The sequence below is a fragment of the Coenobita brevimanus genome, chromosome 38 (genome assembly GCF_032717465.1).
Source record: "Coenobita brevimanus isolate Jiangsu-jjx chromosome 38, ASM3271746v2, whole genome shotgun sequence".
In the NCBI taxonomy this organism is placed as follows: domain Eukaryota; kingdom Metazoa; phylum Arthropoda; class Malacostraca; order Decapoda; family Coenobitidae; genus Coenobita; species Coenobita brevimanus.
In genome coordinates this window covers 14,596,322-14,614,346 of record NC_136991.1, presented here as the reverse complement: position 1 = coordinate 14,614,346, position 18,025 = coordinate 14,596,322, and positions in this window count along the sequence as shown.

Genomic DNA, 18,025 nt, shown 5'->3' with positions numbered 1-18,025 from the left:
ATCAGACAGCCTTTTTCAATCAAAACAACCTAGGGTAAAGGGAAGGCGATAGAGAAATATGAATTATATATATGTTTAAAGTCTTGGGGAAATATTTACCTTGCTGGTATACTTTAACCCCATAACAGTGGGGCGTCACTTTCGTGATGCTTGGGAGCAAGGGATCATACCATGGGGCATCACTTATGTGATTCTGTGTTATTTTGAATTCGCCCAGGCTTTCAAGTGGTGGCTTGCATCATCTATCAGTACTGCCAATGTCCAACACTAGTCAGCACTCCTAATCTCATCTGTACTCCCATCCATTGTTGAAAATTTAGCAATTTCTCTCCGTTCTTGACTCCCCTCCCTACCTCCCCTCCATTACCCTCTCCTCTCACCTGCCCAGCCGTGCTACGCTAAGTAAATCTTCCCTGGAATTTTCCACTGATTTCATCCATTGAAATAAGCCCTATGCCCTATTCTTATACTAAATAATATATATACAAGAAAGAAATAAGGTAAGTGATAGTGCCATACACCTGGAATTGGCTAATTATCACCTGACAACACCTCACGTGCACTCGTTTGCTAATTTTAGCTGTTTATTTCCCCTTGAAATATGCCGTATAATCTATTCTCGTAATAAAAATATATATAAGAAAGGAAGGGAGAAGCCTAAGTGATATTTACATTCACCTGGAACTATCAAATTTATTATGTATTGTCGAGATTTCCTGCCAATCATTTCATAGCGTATATATATTAGCAGCTGTCACCCCGCTGACATTGGCAGCATTGCACTCCCCCTTGGCAGGCCACCACACTGTATTCAGTTTACTGTCGTCTTTCAAGGTGAAAGCACGTCGGATTCTCGCCTGCCCAATTCCGCCGCTTTTTAGCCCCATGCAAAGGGCCCTGTGACCTCTACCCCCTACTAAACCTCGTGTGGAAAAAGGTAAAGGGCTAAATGACTGCTGTGGAATGTGAACTGGGTAATTTGTCAATGAAAATGATAGACAGTGACTACGATCTATGTGGTGAGTAAAACGGTGCAAGTGAAAATACAAATAATGTGTAAATGTGTAAACAGCAAGTGAAAGCAATGAATGTAAATATAAGTGAACAGTGGAAGATATTTTTATAAGTTACTGCAAGTGACTGCATAACACAGTGTAAATAAAGTAGAAATGTAAATAATGTACAGTAAATAAAATAGAAAATGTAAATAGAAATGTAAATGAGTAGTAATATAAGAATACGAATACATATATATTAAAAGTAATGAAAGTGAAAGTTTCACTCTAGCATGTATGAATACTATGAGTTATGAAAGTGAAAATGAAATTGACAGATTCACTCTCAACGCTAGTATACAGGACGAGAAAGTGAATGCTATGTATTTTACTGAAAGAGAAATTGAATGCCTACAGTGACAATAAACTTCTGTTACTGAAGGAAACTTATGGATAAAGACTGTAGATATATATAAGTGTTATATAGTAATAGAACTATAAACTGTGAGTGTTTTTATGAATAACAGAGCACCAGCGGCGAACGATCGGAAGTGGGAAGGTCATACACGCTCGTTGTTTTCATTGCTTTCACAGTGTTTTTTTGGAGTATGGATTCCAAACTATTTGAGAATCATAGAATAGTGTTTCTAGTGATAATATCAGGCTGTGGTAATCATATTATAGGTTGTCGGGAAGTGTAAAGTGGAGACTTCGCTACCCAACTTCATAGGTCTCCACAAATCCTACGGTACTCGACGAAGGCTCAGCAAACATCTCAGGAGAAAGCTGAAGGTATGTGCCATATGCATATATAATAATAATATTCTAGGACTAATAACTGATTTTTGGCAAATATTTTTAGAGAGTGTCAGAGCGCGAATATGTCCGTGAGACACGCAAGTCAGGCAAAAACAACCCCGCGGTTTAGGGGTTAAGGCAATCAATACTATTTTATTGAGGTGTATAATATGCATGGTAAAGTTGTGATGCTTCTGTGGGGTTTGGCATCTCTATTTTATGCTGACCCAGTGCCACTCCCCAGTGGGGGAAGGTGGCTAACAGCAGAACGCACTTATCATTCAAGCGAGAGGGATGTATATACTCTGGTCTCTCTGTGTCGCAGTTGTATCTTTCTGTGGCCAATAAAGTGAGATAAATCTGTTCAGTTTTCAGTTCACCTGCACACGGTACCCAATTCCTTCAAAAGGATCTACACCGATTCCCACCATCTCCAGTGTGTGAGAAAGACGTTTGGTGGAGTGTGTCAGCCGGAAGTTACTTTGACCAGGCGGAACATTATTAACCTTGCTTGGAACTGTGAGGTCACGTCTAAGCTGATATATAATTGGTGATCAGCTGTGGGGTTGCTATAAGCTGATAATTAGTGACCAGTTGAGGAATTTATACAAACTGACAGAAGCGCATACTTCCACCAATGCCGGATCCAGATGCGGATGCGCCCCCAAATTTAATCAATTCATTCTTTGCCCTTGGCTCACCCATTCACAAAATTTCATTGATATTCGTTGAGAAATTTTGGAGGTATCGAGTGAACAACCAAACAAATAATTCCAGATCAGAACCAAAATCTCATCGATTGTTCAGTGGGCCATACACTAACCCTCCGAAATTTTTCATGAAAATTCCATGATTAATTTTTGAGTAATCCTGATAACAGACAGACAGCCAGACAAACAGACAGACAAACGAACAAACGAACGGACTCGGGATATAATATATACCTCCTATAGAATTAAATGATAAAAAGAAGGATAATTATTTTTCATATTCTGTATAACCAGAACATTACATTAATTAAAAGAATAGTAAGGAAGGTCACAATTCAAGGAAAATTTCAGTTAAAAAGTACAGTACATCCCATTTTGCAGTCAAGGGTTTTCTACACACACACACACACACACACACACACACACACACACACGGGAAGGCAACTTGCTGTTCATTAAGGACTTTACACCATTATCATTCAAACTCCTCAACAACCCCAAGAAACATTACTCCTGCTGTAATACTAGCTTCGGAACCTCCATAATAATCAACATTATTATGACTAGTCACCTCCATAACCAGACTGAATGTTAATGCTCAAATCTATCTCTATCTATCTATTGCCAGACGCCCCAATCCCGTTTGGGGTGGCCACAAACAAATCGCCTCCAAGTCGCCCTGTTCCCCGCCATTTCACTGCCCTGCTCCCAACTCACACCCCCCTCTCTCATATACCTCTCCACCCCATCCCCCCATCTCATCCTCGGCCTCCCCCTCCCTCTTCCCCCCTCCACCTCACTCACATACACTCTCTTCGTCAGTAATTCACCCTCCATCCTCTCCACATGGCCAAACCACCTCAGTGTGTTCCTCATAACGCTTCCTATCACATCCACATCCACACCACAACGCTCCTTTATATCCTCATTCGTCAGCCTGTCTCTCCACGTGACTCCACAGGCTCCTCTTAAATAACTCATTTCCACTACTCTCACTCTTGACTTGTGTCCTTCCAACAATGTCCAAGCTTCACTTCCGTACGTTAGAGTTGGTATCACAATACTGTCATGTAGTAACTTTTTCACTTCCATGCTCACTTCCCTGTTTCTTATCACTGCTTTCAAGGAACCAGCAACTTTTCTTCCCTGCTGTACCCTTTCAAACACTTCACCCTCCAAACCTCCATCCTTACTCATCACACAACCCAAATACTTAAACGTACTCACAATTTCCAATTCTTCACCATCTAACCTCGCTGTACATTCACTAACTTCACCTCTCTCAAAGATCATCACTTTACTCTTCCCTACATTCACCTTTAGGTTCCGTTTCTTACACACTCTCTCAAACTCATCCACCAAGCCTTGCAGCTCCCCTTCGTCTTCACTCAACAACACAGTATCATCTGCAAACAACAGTACAGGGAGTTTCCAAACATTATCCTCTCTCACAAGGGCCACTCCAACATCCACTACCCTACCTTGTACCTCTTTTATTACCCCATCCATGTACAGATTGAACAACCATGGAGACATGACACATCCCTGTTTCAAACCAACTTTCAAAGAGAAAAATTCACTTAGTTCACCATCCACACGCACTGCAGCCTTCGCACCATCGTACATACTCTTCACAGCATTCAACAACTTCCCATCTACTCCATATATTCTTAACACTTTCCACAATCCTTATCTATCCACCCTGTCATATGCTTTCTCCAAATCCATGAGAAGAAAGCATACAATGAATGGGTGAGAAATAGGGGCGTGGAAGAAGTTGAGAGGCGGAAGAGAGAGTTATATGTGGAAAGGAAGAGAGAGGTGAAAAGATTAGTAAGAGAGTAAGAAGAGAGTGGATGAGGAATTTGGAAGGAATTTGAGTGTAAAGTGGAGGGACTGTAAGAAAATGTTCTGGAGAGAAGTGAAAAGAGTAAGACAGGGTGGAAGTGAAGTTAGCAGGGGAGTGAAAGATAAAAATGGTAGATTACTAGTGGAGAAGGGAGAAAAAGTGATCAGATGGAGAGAACACTTTAAGGAATTGTTGAATGTAGAGGATGGAAGTAATGCGAGTATAAGTGGCTGGGGAATGGCTGGGAGAAGGAGGGAGGTGAGAAGACAGGAAGAAATCAGTAGGATAGAAGTTGTGGAAGCAATGAAGAAAGTTAAATCGGGGAAAGCCCCAGGAATTGATGGAGTGTGTGGTGAAATGCTGAAGCATGGGGGAGAGATAGTAGTAGAATGGATGTGGAAGATGTGCAGACTGGCCTGGGAGGAAGGTAGAGTCCCGGAGGATTGGAAGTCAGATATAATTATTCCCTTGTACAAAGGAAAAGGGGAAAAAGAAGTGTGTGGTAATCATAGGGGCATTTGTCTTCTTAATATAATAGGAAAAGTGTATGGTAGGATACTTATAGACAGAGTTAGAGAAAGAACAGAGAAATTAGTTGGAGAAGAACAGGGAGGCTTTAGGAAGGGAAGAGGTTGTGTAGATCAGATATTCATTCTTAGATCTTTAGTGGAAAAGTTTCTAGAGAAGGGAAAGAAGCTCAAATCCACATTTCATATTTACAGTTAAAAAAATAAACTATTTACAATCCACCACCAATAGTACCAGATCAATATTCCAGCCACATTTATTCCGTAAAAAACAATATTTCCATCCCTGGGCCCGCTCCATAATCACTTTTGCTACTTCTTAATCTTCATAACTAATAATTGCCATTACCACAATAAGTACTGTGTATTTTCACCAATATACACAGCACCTCCTTCTCCCTACATCGGACATGAAACCATCCTTGTCAAATATAAAGTGCGTTGGCGCAGGAGTCATGGCCAACCTTGGCCGGTTTATTAGTATTGCTTCCAGAGAGAGCCTTCACCATTTTCTCTTGATTTTCTTTTAATGCCATCCGCCATTCACCTCAATTTTCTGTTATACATTTCTCTCTCTCTCTCTCTCTCTCTCTCTCTCTCTCTCTCGCTCCTAATTTTTTTGCCTTATAGCAATACCCAATTGCATTCAAGTACTCTCATTTTCTCTTAGCTCTACTAGCCTTTATTCTTTATGTCTCTTTCAGACAAATTTCACATGCTTTTTTAAAGGGATGTTTGTCACACCTTCATTTACTATATACTACGTGTATACTGTCATTTTATGATCGGATGCCCTTCCTGATGTCTACCAATGACCCTTGGGTGGATTCGATCCTCCGACCCCCCGTTCTGACCGAAGGGTCGGAGGATCGAATCCACCCAAGGGTCATTGGTAGACATCAGGAAGGGCATCCGGTCATAAAATGCTACACGCTCCAAACCAAAGTCCTCTACCCAGGGGCAACGCCATAGCCCTTATCCAAAAAAAGGGTACCTGGCGTAAAACTCACTTTTTTATATCCCACATATCTTCTTATAAATTTAGTAATCCATCATTCTTGTAATGCTCTATATACCTTGTCCTTCTTCTCATGTTCTGTATACCCCATATATGTTCTTAGGTCCAAATTTTTCTGCGACTCATCCACCTCCCTGGTACCATTCCCCCCCCTCCTTTCCTGTGACCTCTCCCTACATCTTATATCCCTCAACCAACCCTGACTCTTTTTACATCCGTCTCAAAAAATCCATCCAATCTGTTCCTCGTTATCCCCTCCCCTACAACCAGTCCCTCATGTTTCCCTTCATTATCCTTCCACAGACGTGAAAACTACTGCATCATCGCTACGAAAACTGGAAAAGAGGGTAAAAGGTGTGCGTGGGAAGAGGATTTATAAAGAACCCCAACAATTTCCCGTCCTACCCCTCCAGCATTTCCTTTTCTCCTTCACAGGGCAGTGAAAGACCCCGACAATGGAAGTTTACGTGATTTTAAAATGCATGAGAAATTTTTTCTTTGGAATAACACTTTTTTTTTGTGTGTGCTAAATACCTACCATACCACACGAAAATTATGAGATTATGCTTTCACTGCTAATAAACATAACATACATTACTGTCTGTACAAATCAACACATGGGTAATTAAAAGGGCACTTTTCAGTCCTATCCAACTCCAGGCCCACATCACTACACGTCCTTGCAGATGTGTGTGTGTGTGTGTGTGTGTGTGTGTGTGTGTGTGTGTGTGTGTGTGTGTATGTAAGTCACGTTGCAGAATGACGGTGTGCAGTAGGATTTAACGAATGAATGAAAGTGATGTTTGACAAAAGAAAAGTTTAAATGATTTGAATAATCGTTAAAACTGAGTGACTAAGCTATAGAGAGTAATGAATGATGAACACTGGGATAACCGCAGATGATTTTAAGAGCATTTAAGCAAGGAAAGATATGGTGTACAAGGGATAAGGGAGAGAAGACAGAGAAAACCTAGGATAGCCGCACCCACCCCTGCAGTGTTTTAAGGGGGAAAGAAAACTGAAGGGGAGGGGTTGATTGTGAGTTAAAACCCTAGCTAAATCCAGGTCTGGATGGACCTCAACCACTGAACTGAATTACATTTTTTAAGGTAAAAGAAAAAAATAATGACAATGAACACCGAGTTTGGCTTACCCTGGGGACTGCCTCACCCTAAGGGTGTGGAGAGCCCCGTCCTCTCCAAAATCTTCTCTAGGCTATTAGTTACCTCAGGAAAAAAAAAATATTAAATCATCTTATAAGTAAAAGAAAAAAATGTTTATGACCTTGCATAATGGCATGCCCCGAGATTTCCGAAAGCACTTCCCACCGTGAAAGCCAACACTCCAGGTATGGGTGGAGGTTTATGCCTACACCATTTCATGTAACAGGTATCTTCATCATCATCAGTCATTGGAAGTTAACTGCTTAACAAAGGCCTCCCCCATTCTTTTCCACGAATTCCATGACTGAACCAATGTATGCCACGTCTTGCCTGCAAACTTCTCTGTCGCATCTTCCTGTGTGGCATTTTTCTGCGACACCTGCAATCTCTTGAAGCTCAGTCAGTCAGAATTTTGCTCCATCAGTTATCCCTTATTCTTGCTACATGACCTGCCCATTTTCATTCCTGTTCTTTTATAACATATATAATATCTTTGACTCTTGTCTGCTCTGTCACGCAAGTTGATCTTTTCCTGTCCCTTAAAGATATTCCCAACACTGATCTTTACACTGATCTCAGAGAATGGGTAAGTTGATTTTCCATCGATTTTGTCAGTTGCCAGGTCTTACAACCGTACGTCATAGCTGGGATTATATATTCGTAATATACTCTTCGTTTCACACATACTGGCAAGCTACGTTTCATGATGTATTTATGTTTACTGACAGCTTTCCATCTAATATTGTAATGCTTCTTTTTATTTCGCTATCATGGTCTTTCGTTAGTTTTAGTATTTCCTAAAAGTAATTGTACTCCTCGAATTCTTTAAGAACTTCTTCGGTTATTCTGAAGACGCTCTCTGGTGAATTTGGATTAAACCTTAGTTTTACTCCGGTTACTCTTTGGCCCTACTTTGAGACTTTCGCTATTTAGGTAACTCAAGATTTCTGGCAATGTCTCTATTATTTCTGACATTAAGACACTGTCATCTGCAAACCTTAAATGGCTTATGTTTTCTTCATTCATGTTTACATGTTTACTGCTTTGTTCTCCCAGTCTAGCTTTCTGGAAATCCTTTCTAGACATGCTGTGAATTTTTTTAGTCTCCTCCTCTTACTGGCTCCCTTCAACCTCTGTCTCTTTGCTGCACTGTTGCATCTTTATCTCTTTTCTATCGTTACTTCAATAGTCACTTCAATAGTTCCTCTGAACTGTCTGCTTGCATCCCTTCACCTCTACGACGGGTGCGTAGCACCCGTCTAGCAACAAACTCTCATCCCGTTTCTGTCCAACTCTCTAATGCAAGAGTTAACCGTTACTCCCAGTCCTTCATTTATGCAACAGGTCAGCTTTGGAACTGTCTCCCTCTGTCTGTATTTCCTACTTCCTATGATCTCCAGTCTTTCAAACGCAGTGTGTCCAGGCATCTCGAAATGAACGGATCCTGAATTCGGCTCTCTTTTGTGTTGTTTTTGTTTTTGTTCTAGGAAGGAACGGTTTGCTAGCTCCTGGCCTTTGGTTTCTTCTTCCTTTCTTTAAAAAAATAAATAATATATAACACCTATCGCTGAAGTAAGAAGTTGATAGTGCTGATAATGAACTCCGTACAAAAAAAAAATGTTTGAATACTTGACCATTATTGCAAATATTATTGAAGGTTACACGTATGAACCAAACAGAATGTGACATCCGCAATAAGCCGGTTGGCATACGCTAGATAATTACTGAAAGAGTAATAACTGAAAAGGCATACTGAAGAAATCCTATTTTGTGCAGAACTGCAGGGCCGAGGGTGTATTGGTTAGCACAACCAGCTCGTAACTGGAAAACCCCGAGCTTGATTCTCGGTGTGTGGGGGGGGGATCAATAATAATCTGTCTGCTTCGTTTCCCTTATGATCTTGTTTATATAGCAGTATAATTGAACGTGTGAATGAAAAGCAATTATTGTGATTCAAAAACTGGGGAATGATTGAGTTTTAACTAACATTGACTGCCTGTCTTAATAATCCTCCATGCAGCCGAGAGGTTAAAAAAAAAAAAATCTTTTCTTTTCGCACAATAATATTGAATCGGACAAGTGCATTCTAGCGTTACAGAAACCCAGTGGACTGGTCAAAGTGTTCTGAACGGCGCTACTCTCTCGCAGTGGGACAGCCAACATTCCAGTGGGGGGAGAACTGATGTAAATTGATTCAGCGCCCCCACTTAGCTAAAGGCAGACACACAGGGGATTTAGAGCGAAGAATGTCATTGTGTGATTCTGTTAGCAAGGAAGGAGGAGGACCAGGAGAGAGAGAGAGAGAGAGAGAGAGAGAGAGAGAGAACGGGGATGGGAATATATTCGACTGGGACAGTGGAAGGAAGGATCGGAACTAAATCAGCGAGAAATGCGGGGGAAGGGGAGGAGACATGGTATCAAAGTGCTAGCAAAGACACACAAAAGAATAAGTTGGGGAGGCAAAAAGAGGATTTTGGGAGCAAAGGGCAAAGGGAGTAACAACAGAGTAGGAAAGTGTGAAAGAAACAAAGATGGGGGATCAGATACTTTTGATGGAAGTTGAAGAGGACAAAGGCCTGCGTATTTTGAAAGAAAATTATTGATAAAACGGGGCTGATGAGGGTAGAGGACAAAAAGTAAAAGAAAATGAAGAGGTTCAATGCAACCATAGGAAGAGAAATATTAACGAGGGAAATAAAGACTGGAAATGAAACAGAGAGGTACTAAGGTGAATAACGAATATTTCAAACAGAGGAGGGGATGGTTTGGAAGGATTAAAGAAAAGATAAGAAAACTGTCAACTAACGGATGGAACGAGACAACATGGAGGAGGTAAGGTATTTAAAAAATAAAAACAAATTAAAGAGAAGTAAAGAACACTGAGCATCAAGCAAAAGAGATGTTGCAGAGGGAGGGAGACGACAAGGGCGAGGAGTGGTGATTTGAAAAGGTAGACGTAAAGAACAATGAGACTGAAACAAAAGGAAAGGTTGACGAGGTAGGAGACAATGAGGCTGATGGTGGATCTTTGAGAATAACTTTATGAGAAGCAGAAAATAGCAACGAATATCAACCACAAGGGCCTGAAGGGACAACGATGCAGTAGTCACAAGACCATGTTAACCCACTCACTGCCACAACTCTTTCACTCGTACTTGTAGAATCCGGCGTACTGATAGTGACGGGGTTATTGAAGAGAAACGTTCTTAGTCGTTCCACTGCCAGTTATCTCTTCCAAGTTAAATAATCAGGCAGTACCAAGAAAATAACCCCTTGCGTAATTGCTGGACCAATATAAATCTTGTTGAAAAAACAGTGCTTTGATATTGAGCACTATCAATGAGCAGATAATAATGATGAAAATGATGATGATGTTTGTTGTGATGATGATGATGATGATGATGATGATGATGATGATGATGATGGTTACTGTTTTGGTCATGATGACAATGATGATGATAGTGACTGTTTTGATAATAATGATGATGATGATGATGGTTACTGTTTTGGTCATGATGACAATGATGATGATAGTGACTGTTTTGGTAATGATGATGATGATGATGATGATGATGATGGTTGTTGTGATAATGATGATGATCTTAAAAGACCGGATACTGACAGGGGTAGGATTCCACTGCTACATGGAGCGTCCCTGGGTGTCGACTAAGGAAGCACTGATCAATCAATCAATCATTCATTTCCTGTGGCACCCCACGGGATGCATAGGACCTCGATGAACTCTCTCCACCAATTTTGTCTCTTGCCATCTCCTTCAGGTCCCACCAACACTCCTCTCCTGCTTCTCTTTTCATTGTCCTCAACCAGGTTTCCCTTGACCTACCTCTGCCTCTTCTTCCTCTAGCAGTCCTGCATTAAACTGCCTTCTTTTCTATATATGTGCCCCAGCCATTTCCAGCGAGACAGTCTCACATATTCATCAACTGGTTCCACTCTCGTAATATCCCTTACTATTTCATTTGTAACTCTATCTTGCCACTTTACCCCAAAAATCCTTCTCAGTGTTTTATTCTCAAATCCTAATACTTTCTGATCTGTTGCAATTTGTACTGTACCATGACACATGCCCAGAAATTAAAATTGGTCCAAACATGAACTTGTAAATTTTTACTTTTGTCTGTACCTAAAGCATATTATTATTCCAAACAGATTTCAACATTCCAACAGCTCGCCAGGCCTGTCTAATCCTCTCCTCAATTTCATTGTTTAATGATCCATTAGATAATACAATCGTTCCCAGATACTGAAAAAATTCTACATTCATCACCACATTATTCCCAATAACACCATCGATTTGGTTCTCCACGTTCATATTAATAATTTCAGTCTTTCTACAATTTATTACCAATTCCACTTTTTCTCTTTCCTCCAAAAGACAATCAAGCACCCTCTGCATCTCGTAAATATTTCCGCAACTCAGTACAATATCATCAGCATAGTCCAAATCCATCAGTCTGTTATTTTCTTTCCAGTTAATTCCTGCACCTGTTCTCATTATAACCTTTCTCATAACATAATCCATAACCAAAACAAACATCAAAGGCGAAAGAACTCCTCCTTGAGTCACTCCTGACCTAACTTCAAATGGATCAGTCAAAGAACCACCCACCAGTACCTTACAAAAAGTACCTTCATGCAGGCTTTTAATAATATTTATAAACTTTTCTGGTATACCATAGAATCTCATAATTTTCAAGATAGGTCCATGTGAAACACTATCAAACACCTTTTCAGAATCAACAAAACACATACTAAGTGGCATTTTCATCTCATTAGCTTGTTGCTATTGAACCTTACAAAAAAAAAAAAAAAAAAAAAATCTGATCATTACAACCTCGACCCTTTCTAAATCCCGCTTGTTCTTCGCTTAAAATTTTATCAGTTACTGGCTATATTCTGTTCAACAAGATTTTGGAAAAGACTTTCGCAGCTACAGGTGTCATAGTTATCCCCCTCCAATTGCCACACACACTTAAATCACCCTTTTTTGGTGTTATTATAATCACCCCATTTTTCCACGCTTCTGGAATTCCACCATTATCCCAAGCCACATTAAAAAGTTTCAAAAGCGCATTCATCAACTCATCATTTTCCACCTTAAGCATTTCAGGAAATATTCCATCCTCTCCTGGGGCCTTAAAATTCTTTAATTCCTTTATAGATTTGCTGCCTCTTCCAAGGTTACATCCCCTGTTTCTATCTGCAAATCTTTTTCGGCTGGCAAAATGTCCTCTTCAACTGGGATTTGTCTGTTTAGAACAGATTCAAAATGCTCTTTCCACCTTCCTTTTATATCCAAATCTTTAGTCAACAAGTTACCATTTCTATCTCGTACAGGTATTTCCTTCCTTCTCTTTTCAGTCCCAGTTAACTCCTTTACGGCCTGATACGCTGCTCTTGTGCTCTGACCGTCATTTTTACTTAATTTCTGCCTCTGTTGTCTCTTCGTCATATAGCCTCCTCTTATCAAGAGTAAAGAGTCTTTTTTACTTCAGAATGTAAACTCCAATACTTTGCTCTAAGGAAGCACTGAGGTCATAGATATTAGAGGTTCCGTCTTAGACGGCATAGACCATGGGAACCCCTGTAGATATCTAGGACTCCACCAAATATAATGGAAAAACTGACACCAAAATTACTCTCACCAGAAACTATGTGGAAGGGAGTTGGCATTATTTGCCACAATCCTGCCAACTAAGTCATGAATTTCGTTGATAATGGATATTCAGGCATTCCTGTTGGATCGGCATCTACTAAAGGTTCAGCTGCACTACCTCCTGCATTTATGAGCAGTGTGCCACCGAAGGTGAGTAGGCGCTGTCTCGGCAAATCTGAGTCTGGGACATTAAACAGAAATCCATGAAGATCTACACATCCAGTGTAAGAAACCTCGCAGATAAAACTTGATACCCTGATAACTGAATGAGAAAACATTAATTGGGATATTATGGGTCTAAGCATGAACTGCAATAGAGAAGAAAATTTTGTTCAGCTCCAAGACAATAACCACCTATTTTACTACAGAGGAAGGCAGAAAGAAAGAGTTAGTGGTGTAGAATTTCTAATTTACGGAAGTCTTGCTGAGAACATTGTTAATTTAAGCCATATGTCTGACAGAGTAACATAAATTGTAATTAGAGTATGCAAAATATATAAGCTGAAAGTCTATCTATCTATCTATCAATCTATAGCCCGACGCCCTAATCCCGCAAAGGGTGGCCGCAGACAAAACGCCTCCAAGTCACTCTGTCACCCACCATTTGACTACCCTCCCCCCAACTCACCCCACCCTCCCTCATATACCTCTCAACTCCATCCCTCCACCTCATCCTCGGTCTACCCCTCCCTCTCCCTCCCTCCACCTCACCTACATACACCCTCTTAGTCAGTCTTTCATTCTCCATTCTCTCCACATGTCCATACCACCTCAGTGTATTTCTCCTAATCTTCTCAACCACATCCACATCCACCCCACAACGTTCCTTCACTTCTTCATTCGTCAACCTGTCCCTCCACGTCACTCCACATGCTCCCCTCAAGTAATTCATTTCCACTGCTCTCACTCTTGACTTGTTCCCCTCTTGCAAGATCCACGCCTCACTTCCATACGTCAGGGTAGGGATCACAATACCATCATGCAGTGACTTATTAATTTCCATACTCACCTCCCTATTTCTCATCACTGCTTTCAGTGTACCAACAACCTTCCTTCCCTGCTGTACCCTTTCACGTACTTCATCCCCCAAAGTTCCATCCTTACTCATCACACTACCCAAGTACTTGAATGCACTCACATTCTCCATATCCTCACCATCCAACCTCACTGCACACTCTGTGACTTCATTCCTCTCAAACACCATAACTTTACTTTTGTTTACATTAACTTTCAGCTTCCTCCTCCTACACACTGTCCCAAATTCAGCTGAAAGTAATGTAAGTATATGCATCTACATCTCAAAGCACAGGTGAAGAAATCTGAACAAATTGTCACATCTCCCAGATTACGGAAAAAGAATAGAATAGATATACTGTACTGTAATCACAAGAAACTTTAAAGCAAAAGTTTCTGTATCGGAAAATGGAGAAGCAGGTAAGGAAATAATCATAGTAGGGGAGAAAAATGAAAGGTGAAATGCTGGTGAATTTTCCTGAAATGTATAACATGAGAATAATGAAAACATTCTTCCACAAAAGAACTGGGAGATCATTGACCTGGAGGAATCCATATGGATAATACAGACCTGCATAAGCCCAAATGCAGACAAAAGAAATGAAATCGACTTCATTGTAGCAGATAACAACACGATCAATGATGTCCTTGTAATCAAGAAAATAAATATAGGAAGTAACAAAGCAATGGCGGGTTGTACAGCCAGATTCAATTTCAAAGTGAATGAAAGAAGCTGGAAATAATATGGTACGTCGAATAAAAGCAAGCAAATACAAAGCTGCCCTTCAGTTCGAAATAAAGAACAGATTCCAGGCTCAAAGGTATACTGAGTGTGACACTGATGAGTGACAGACTAACAAAAGTGTTCAAGGAATCAGTGGAGGTAGCAGGGAGAGCTAATACAATCAAAGCCAACAAGTATTCAGAAGCAACCTTTGAGTTCATTAAAATTAAGAAATGAGATGAAAGTAAAGGCAAAGAAATATGAAACAGAAAGAGCGGAATTAAAGAAGTTTATCAACAAGAGGCAGAGAAAAGAAAAGTTAAAGAGACACAAGAATAAGATCAAAGAAATCACCAAAAAGGGAAATAAGTCTGAAACAGGTTCGAAGAAATTTGGCACCAGGAAAGCCAAAAATAATATCACTGAAGGACAAAAATGAGAAGTCATTAAGTGTAGAGAGATGATTTTTTTTTTTTTTTTTTTTTTTTAATGCGAGGAAGAAGGAACCAAAGGCCATGAAGAGAGCTGATGAATAAAAGAAACTGCATCAAAGATAGTAATACCAATAGTTCACTTATCAGATGACACAGGTGGAATATCATAGTTAACGCCAGATGAACTAAACTTTTAACACTTTCACGGTCCGAATCCCTGCAGCCACCATAATCCTCCAGCTTTCCTCCCACCCAACTCTCCCTCCCATTTCCCCCGCTATGCGCTAGATATTTATCTTCTTGAATCATTTTTTCTCCCCAAAATATTTGGATTAGTGGATTTCTTTCTATACCGTTAGAAAGTTGAAGCTTTGTAGAATAAGATTAAAGAAGGCAGAAAGTGATATTGCATAAAATAAAATAGTTTTGATTAGTATAAATTTAAAGAGCGTATAATAATGTTTGTACCACTTTATTTTGCAAGCATTTTTTGGTCACTTTTTCGGTTTTTCCCATGAATTAAAATAGTATCACAGAACTGAAAATTCAACCAGGCTAATTTTGGACCAAATTTTAGGACGCTAGACACAATTCCTGATTTATGGTGAATATTTCTTTGTTTGGGTTTGGATCTGCGTCTAAAGAGTTGGTTAGACACTTTCAGGCTGGATGCAGAGCCTTGTCCAAAGACCACGAAAGTGTTAAAAGTATGAAAAGATGACTGGCCCCAGAAAATGGAATAATAGCAGATTTACTGTCAGATGGAGTAGAAGATCTGAGCTTACACACTTATTTACCCAATTAATTAAGAAAAAGAAATCCTTATACATGGTGTTATGTAATAATTATTTTGCTTTACAAGAAAAACTACTTGAATACCTTAATAACTTATGACCTATTAGCATACTCGTATAATCAGTTATTTACAAACATCGCCGAAGTCCTTATGAACAGAATAACGACCGATTTGGAAGAAAATTAATCTCGAGCAGACAGGATTCTAAATTGGGTAATCAGCTACTGATCATCTACAAACAATGGATCAATTAATTAAGAAAACCACTGAATATAATAAACAACCCAGTTTAGGTTTTGTTAATTTGAAAATAATTACAAAAAGGCTTTTAACATAACGGAGCACACAGCAATTGTATCACTGTGGGAACGAGACGTAAACTACAGTAGAAGATTGTAAAACTGCTCGAAAACTTATACAAAAAGAAGGAAATGGGAGTTAAGTATCATGAAGACTCAGAAAAAATTTCGGTTGAGAAAGGCGTGCGTCACGGAGGTACAATTTTACCAAAATTGTTTACACCATGCATTGAAAGCATTTTCAGAAACCTAGAATGGATGAAGAGAGAAATAAACATAAGTGGAGAAAACTTAAACCGTTTAAGAGTTCCAGATGACATTACCCTAATGTCACAAACGGCAGATATATTGATAAGAAAGTTAAATTACTTTAACAGGGAAAAGTATCAAAACAGGGCTAAAGATGAACCTGGGTAAAACTAGTGCCTAATCCAAATACACCAAAGAGAATCATCAAAATAAGTGTAGAAAGTCTTGAAGAAACTGAGTACTTTTACGTGAGGCAAATAGCATAACTAATGAAAGACCATGAAAACGAAATAAAAAGACATTTTGACAGATAGATGACAAACTTTCAGAAAACACAGAGACATCGTGAAAAGTAGTGTGCCAGTATGTATATAACGCATGTACTATTCCAGCTATGGTGTAAGGTTGTAAGACCTGGAAACTGAAAATAAAAAATAATTAAATGGATAACAAATAAATCTGCTCTCAAGGAGCAAAGGAAAGATCAGTGTTAGGAATATCTTTGAGAGACAAGAAGAAGTCAACTTGGTTAAGAGAGGAGACAAAATTCAAAGATATTTTTTTTAATTATAAAAGAGCAGAAAAGGAGGTGGGCAAGTCAAATAGCAAGAATAAAAGATACCCGATGGAGCAAGAAGCTGAATAATTTGACTCCAAGAGACTACAAGCGTACGAGGAGAAGGCCAGGCAGAAGGTGAAGAGATGGGACAGAGAATTTCGCATGCATAATTTAGCAGATTTGCACAGTCAAGGCATTCAAGGAGAATTTTGGCGGTGGCATACAGTATATTCACCAGTGGACTTGAAATTGCTGCTGCTGCTGCTAATGATAATGATGATCATGGTGTGTGTGTGTGTGTGTGTGTGTGTGTGTGTGTGTGTGTGTGTGTGTGTGTGTGTGTGTGTGTGTGTGTGTGTGTGTGTGTGTGTTCTTACCTAATTGTTCCTACCTAACTGTATCTTTACAGGAATGAGTCAAGCTCGTACTGTCCAATGTATTAAACCAATTTTATTATACATATCCTTAAATTTATGAATAGTTTTGGCACACACTATTTCATTCGGTAGTGCATTCCACTGATCAGTTGCCCTATTTGGGAAACTGAATTTCCTTACGTCTTTATCACCTCTCTTTTTATGTAGTTTTCTGCAGTGTCCTCTTGCTGATGATTCCCCATAGGTTATACTCGTATATTCATTTATGTCTATTTTCTCTTTCCCTGAGATGCATTTATATAGCATAATCATGTCTCCTCTTTTCCTTCTCTTCTGTTGTGTTGGTAGATTCAGTTTTTCTAGTGTTTCTTTGTAGCTTTGATCCCTCAATCTTGGTACACACATTGTAGCTGCCCTTTGTACTTTTTAAATCTTATCTATGTTTTTTGATATGCGGATTCCAGACTACTGATGCGTACACCAGGGTTGGTCTGATGAATGATGTTATTGTCTTTCGCAGCATGTTATCAGTTATATATGTGAATGCTATTGTCATATTAGCAAGCACTGTACACATGTTTACCTTCTCAATGATGTAGTCAGCCGGAGATAGTTAGTTATTGATAATCACTCCTAGGTCTTTCTCCCTTTCAGATATGTGTAGGGTTGATCTTCCTAACTTTTAATCCCAATCTGGTCTTTGCTCACTTTTACCAAACTTAATTACATGACACTTATCCACATTAAATTCCATTTGCCATTTATTGCTCCATTCATGAAGCTTATTTAATTCTTCTTGTAGCTCTTTGCAAGAATCTGTTAGTAATTTTCCTTTG